This window comes from Tasmannia lanceolata, unplaced genomic scaffold (genome assembly GCF_043159265.1).
Source record: "Tasmannia lanceolata isolate RefF3 unplaced genomic scaffold, GAP_Taslan_0.1 ptg000025l, whole genome shotgun sequence".
NCBI classification, from domain to species: Eukaryota; Viridiplantae; Streptophyta; class Magnoliopsida; order Canellales; family Winteraceae; genus Tasmannia; species Tasmannia lanceolata.
In genome coordinates, this window is record NW_027518702.1 from 13,303,842 (window position 1) to 13,309,911 (window position 6,070).

At 41.8% G+C, this 6,070-nt stretch overlaps 1 pseudogene; it reads left to right on the top strand.

The window, feature by feature from the left end:
• The first annotated feature begins 1,841 nt into the window (after window positions 1–1,841).
• On the top strand, window positions 1,842–3,371 carry LOC143857663 (alkane hydroxylase MAH1 pseudogene; annotated as a pseudogene).
• Window positions 3,372–6,070: the final 2,699 nt, after the last annotated feature.

Consider the following 6,070-nt stretch of genomic DNA (forward strand, 5'->3'; position numbering starts at 1 on the left):
GCACCCTTATAATGTGAATTGTGGCAGACTAACGTTTTTTGACGTCAAATCATGTTATCAGGGGTGCGAATAATCCTAGGGGGGGTGAGAATTTATCGTCACCCTTTCTTTATTTCCATTTCAAATTGTTTTCGGGACTTTTTATCAATATGTAAAAGACTCATTTTCAGGCAATCCAATCTTCTGTGATTCGGTTGGGTGTTTTCCAACATGAAAACTGACTCAACCCACCAACACCTATGATTTCTAACCTGACCCAAGGTATTTTGGGGTTGGGTTGATGCGGCTCGCATAAAGACTAAAGAGGGTGTCTCCATGAAAAAACTCAATTTTCTATTTTGAAAAATATCCAACATATACACCAAGGCAATTTTGTAGCTGAGTTCGAGTGTACATAGTTTGATTGAAGAAACACCCTTGAATGTATCATAAGCTCAAGTGTTTTTAAAATTGCAGTAACTGTTATTAGCAAATAAGCATGTTTAACTTTAAACCACTTGCATATCAGACTATAATAAGTGCTACTTATATGCTCTCACTAATAGATAATTAGATAATTATTGGACCCCACTTCTTTCTTGTTTATGTCATTGTCCTTTTCATTTAAAGTTCTTTAATTTTTATTTTTTTTATTTTTTGAATGGTATTTAAAGTTCTTTAACTGTAATCAATTAGTTAATTAGTCTAAATTGATATTGATTTTAAAATTAAATATAAGTTTTATTTTAATTCCGTGTTCAAAAAAAGTTTTCATTGAGGAAAATGATATGGAGACCGAGGATAGGACATAGCAGGGGACCTGCAATGAGAATGTGCCATGTGTTAAAATTTTTTTTTACTTATTGATGATTTTCCTAAAATGTAAGGGGTGATTCACATCACATGTGATGTTGTGGCGTGAATCAATTTGCTCGGTCCCCATTTAGGTCCTACTCTCGGTTTCCCTAGCACTACTCTTATTTTAATACCCAATTCACCCCCCTCTTGGGTTGCACCCGTGACTACAAGGTGGTTTCCGCAGAGAATGATTTCCTAGAATGCCCATGTGGTTTTTGAGAGGGTTTGGATTTCAGGGTGTCAATTTTGGCTCGGGCTCGGAAGCTCGTTCGAGCTCGGCTCCAAAAAAGCTCGGCTCGAATCCTTAACGAGCCGAGCCGAGCCAGCTTGCCAGGCTCGTTAAGCTTAACGAGCCGAGCCTCGGCTCCTTAAGAATTTAATATATTAAAATATATATATTCTATATTAATATATACACTAAAAGGGTTGTCCAGGGAGTGAAAGGGGAAGGCAAAATATGTCACTTCATTTTTGGAACCCCATTTGTTACTTGGACCACCCCCCATAGTGTAAAAAAGTAGTCAAATTACACTAGATAAGGCTGTTCAGGGATGTTCAGGAAGATGACGGGTGTGAACTTAATATAACCCGAGCTCGGTGAGGCTCGCGAGTCTGGCCGAGCCTGATTGAGCAGAGCCAAGCCCGAGCCTGGCCAAGCTCGGCTCAGCGCGGCTCGTTTACACCCCTATTTGGATTGTTAAGTTACCCTTTTGCCCATGCCGCCTTAAAGTAATTGTGTGACGATTTTTACCCGGTCATTAGTTTTCCTAATCAATACACATCAATTGGACGTACCATTTTCTATAATTTCACATTACTGCCCCATTTACATTGTGAGATGTTCTGTCAGACTCAATTATGAAATTGTTGTTGGATCTTTTATGATATGGTTGGATGTTTGAGAGACTTTAATTTCACTGCCCCTTAAGTTTCAGTGTAGTACTACTCTCTTTACAACACAAAAGGCTAGTGACATGCAAATACTCCTAACCACAATCAAAGAGATGGAATTCTGTTGTTCTTCCTTGGCTTATATCCTGAACTATTTCCCTGAATTCTGTCTTGCTCTTTGTTTCTTCTGTGTAATATGGTACCTAAGGCACAAGAATCAGGTCATAGTGGATTGGCCTATACTACACAACCTCCCATCTTTCCTCCAAAATGCTCACCGCATAAACGAATGGTTAGTCGATGCCTTCAATGACAAGCGAAGTGGCACGCTTGTGCTTAAGGGCCCCATCTTCACTAGCTTGGAATTCATAATCACATGTGATCCACTCAACATTGAGTACATTACCAAGACCAACTTTGCCAACTTCCCAAAAGGGACTACTTTCCGGGAGATCTTCGACCTTTTCGGCAAGGGGATATTCAATGTGGATGATGATGTGTGGCGCTTGCAGCGTAAGATGCTCCACAACTGCTTCCTATCAAAAGAGTTCCGAAGTTTCTATGATAATGTGATCATGGAGATTGTGCAACATGGACTTCTCCCTGTGTGTACCCACATGGCTAGACATGGGTGTGTTGTAGATTTGCAAGATGTGTTACTAAGGTTTACAAATGATGCTAATGTTACTACTATCTTTGGAAAAAATCCAAGGAGTCTTTCTATCGAATTTCCAAAGTGCGAGTTCTCGAGAGCGATAGATGACACGGAAACTGCCATATTTTATCGGATAATAACGCCTAATTCTTGGTGGAAATTGGAGGGTTGGATCAACGTGGGGAAGGAGAGGAGAATGAGTAAGGCATTGAAGACATTTAGACACATCATTCAAGGGTACATGTCACTTGTGGTTAAAGGCGATAAAAGAAACGATTTGCTCTCAACAATGATGAATACTCAGGTAGAAGAAGAGGCAAGGTACCTATTGTCTCAAGGTGACAAGTTCCTCCAAGACACAAGTTTGAACATGCTTCTAGCTGGCCGCGACTCAACTGGCAAAGGACTCACCTGGCTTTTCTGGTTGATTTGCAAAACCCCGTGTGTAGAATCGAAGATCTTGGAGGAGCTGAGGAAGATCAAGAAGAGAGATGGCCTCAAATGGCCATGGGTATTCTCTTTAGAGGAGCTAAAAGGTGTAGTTTATCTACATGCTTCCATATGTGAAGCTATGAGGTTGTATCCTCCAGTTCCTTTCAACTTAAAAAGTGTGGTGGAAGAAGATGTGCTCCCCGACGGCACAATTGTTCGGCCAGGCGTGAGAATCATTTTCTCGATCCAAGCCCAAGGTCGGATGAAGTGGGTCTGGGGAGAGGATTGCTTGGAATTCAAGCCGGAGAGATGGATCGATGAAGATGGAAAACTGAGCCATGTTTCGACGTCGAGGTTTACAATTTTCCACAATGGACATAGGAGTTGCTTGGGTAAGGACATGTCTCTTACCATGATGAAGGTGGCAACTGCTAATATTCTCTTCAACTACCATGTTCAATTAGTGGAAGGACATCAAGCCTCATGCAAACCATCTATTAACAATCATATGGCTAATGGGCTCATGGTCAAGTTTACAGAAAGGGCCAGTTTCTGAATCTAAATCTACTTTACTCTGCTGTATCTTAGCCATATTGCTATATATTAATACTAGTTGGACCAACCGTGCGATGCACGGGTTAGAAGTTAATAGATTGGAAAGAAACCCATAGAAAGTGAGAGTTGATCGAGCTGAGGATGATACATAACATCAACATATAAACAGGTAAAAAATTTAAATTGACAAGATTTTTTCACCACCCTGTAGGATTATGCGCCCCCTTTTAAATGTGCATTGTGGCAGACTTTAAGCTTTTTGATGTCAAATCACCCTAAAAAGAGGGTGCACATAATCCTACAGGGGGTGGGGGTGAAAAAATAATCCCCCTTTCTATAGTAATCGATAAAATCTTTCTATCTAATGCTTCATTTTAGAAATTTTTAAAAAGGATTGTGAGTAAGAATACTGTTATGCTTAAAATCGGTAACAGATGCGGCAGTGACGTAAAAGCTGAGCTGGAGGACCCGAGGAGCCGAAGTGAGGGAGATTATGAACTGAATCCTGCGCAAGGAGCGAACGAGGTCAGAAGACCAACCGGAGTGTTACTCCGGACCGGCCCTTCGACACTCAAGTCAGTATGAGCAGGAGTGCAGAGCTAGTTTAAGAGTGGTGGGTGAGAAGTTATTACCCTTTTTTATGAGCTTTGGAAGCCCTTTTATAGAGGGAAATCTGGAGTAGTTGGGGAGTTATTATCCCAGGACAGGTGTCGGCCGGCTATAGGTTCGAGTTCACCTACTCTGCGGTAATTACCAAACTACCCCCACTGACGCGGGATCTGCGGTGGGCCATCCTCGGGCCACGTGTCGACAGCTAATAGGCTGCTGTTTTTTTATACCCCATCAGTTGCCCCCCAGTTCCCCAAGTCATTGTAGTGATTTGGGGAAGTGCGGTGAGTTACATTCCTGATCGGGGGAGTGAGTCTGTCTGGCGAAGCCGTTCACCAGGCCCGCAGAGTCAGTCCGGAAATTTCACCAGTCCGGCCTGAAAATCAGTCCGAGAATTTGTCAGTCCGGCCTGGTGTGGACCCCGATCCTGAGAGGACCAGTGCGGCGAGGGACGCGAGATCCCTCCTGCAATCCTCAAAGATCTCCACAATGTGAAGGAGAGCTCTACCAAGGAACTCTCGAAACAGGTGCCACTCTCACAGCATAGCATGAGTGGCGATACAAAACGAATGAGATACATCCTGATCCGGAGCCAGGGCTCGAAACCAAGATGTACCTCAAAATAACTCAGAGTCGCCATCCATGGATACGCCATGGAACCAAAAAACCAAATGCTCTGTTTGCAACAGATAACCAGAAATACAGAAGGTCCGTGCCTGATGACGAATGGAGAAGGTCCGAAGAGCACCCCCAATTCGCCCGAGTGCTAACACTTGGTCTCTTATGCCATTTATTATTAACCTTGAAGAGTTTTAGGCGAAAATCAAGTGAAATGGGAACACACATCTCCGAGAAAACGTCTATCAATCATGCATGTCTCAGAGATGAAAATAAGCACACACAAAATAACCGAAATAAATGTCACCTAAGAATAACTAGGTTATGAATGACATGCCTAATAGGTGTCTAAGTTCTGGTGAAAGAATACATGCATGCTACCGCTAAAAGTATAAGGTCTGCACAAGATGAGAAATCTAAAATTAGCAATTAATCATGAAAAAGAATTAAGATACGATAAACAAAATAAAGAATATATAGAAATACAGGTAAATAAAAGAATAAGCATGTGAGTAAGCCAAGAAATGAACACACTATCATGATATTATGTAAAAATCGATGTACAAACAAAAGCCCTAAGTGCTAACAAAAGATCCTAAGACTCTAATGTTTAAGCCCGAGTCTTTAGATGATCTGATGTTCACCCAAAGAAGCCTACGTATCCCCGCCTCCACGAGAATCAGGGCAACGTAGTTCTTCGCACCTATTCTAAGCTATGATGTCTAAGACATCTAGACCTCTATCCTAGACTCGACCTAAAAGACCGGACTAGTTATTGAAGCTTCTTATGCGATTATTTAAATTCCAGTGGATTGTGGATTTTAGGACACCCTATATGCCCTAACTAAACCCAGGTTCGCCCTAAGCTAATGCAGGTGGTTCCTACAACCTATGTGTAACTAGGCTGCGTGTCCTAAGGAAAACAATGGGATCCCTAGCGTATTCTAGACCTAGTCATCAGTCAGCGATGTGAATCGCCAACTGACCGGACGGAGGCGCCCCTAGAACTCTAGGACAAACCTCTAACTCTAAAACAAATACACACAAGCACACAACAAATCAAAGACAAACCCCCTAACTCTAAAAGAAACTCTCTATCTAGGAGAAACTCCTACCTCTAGAGGAAGAGCTTTTTGAAAATAGGTATAAAAGATTTTTGGTATTTTTTTTAAAAGGGTTAAATGATTTATTTGCAAAGGTTTGGCTGGACTTGGGATAAGAATCCCAAGCTTCACTACGTACCTCGTGGAAGAGGATCAAGCCAACGTAGTTCGAAACGAACTCTCCTAAACTACTACCAAACTCAACACACAGGATTTTTTAAGGCTTTTCAAATTTCCAAATGCTTTTGATGTGTTTTTTATATTTTTGGTGTTTTAAAAGTGTGTTAACACCCTTTCGGCTAAAGGGGATCCGATAGAAGAGCCTCTATACCCACCATATCGCGGCAGAGTAATTTAGAGGGAAACGGGA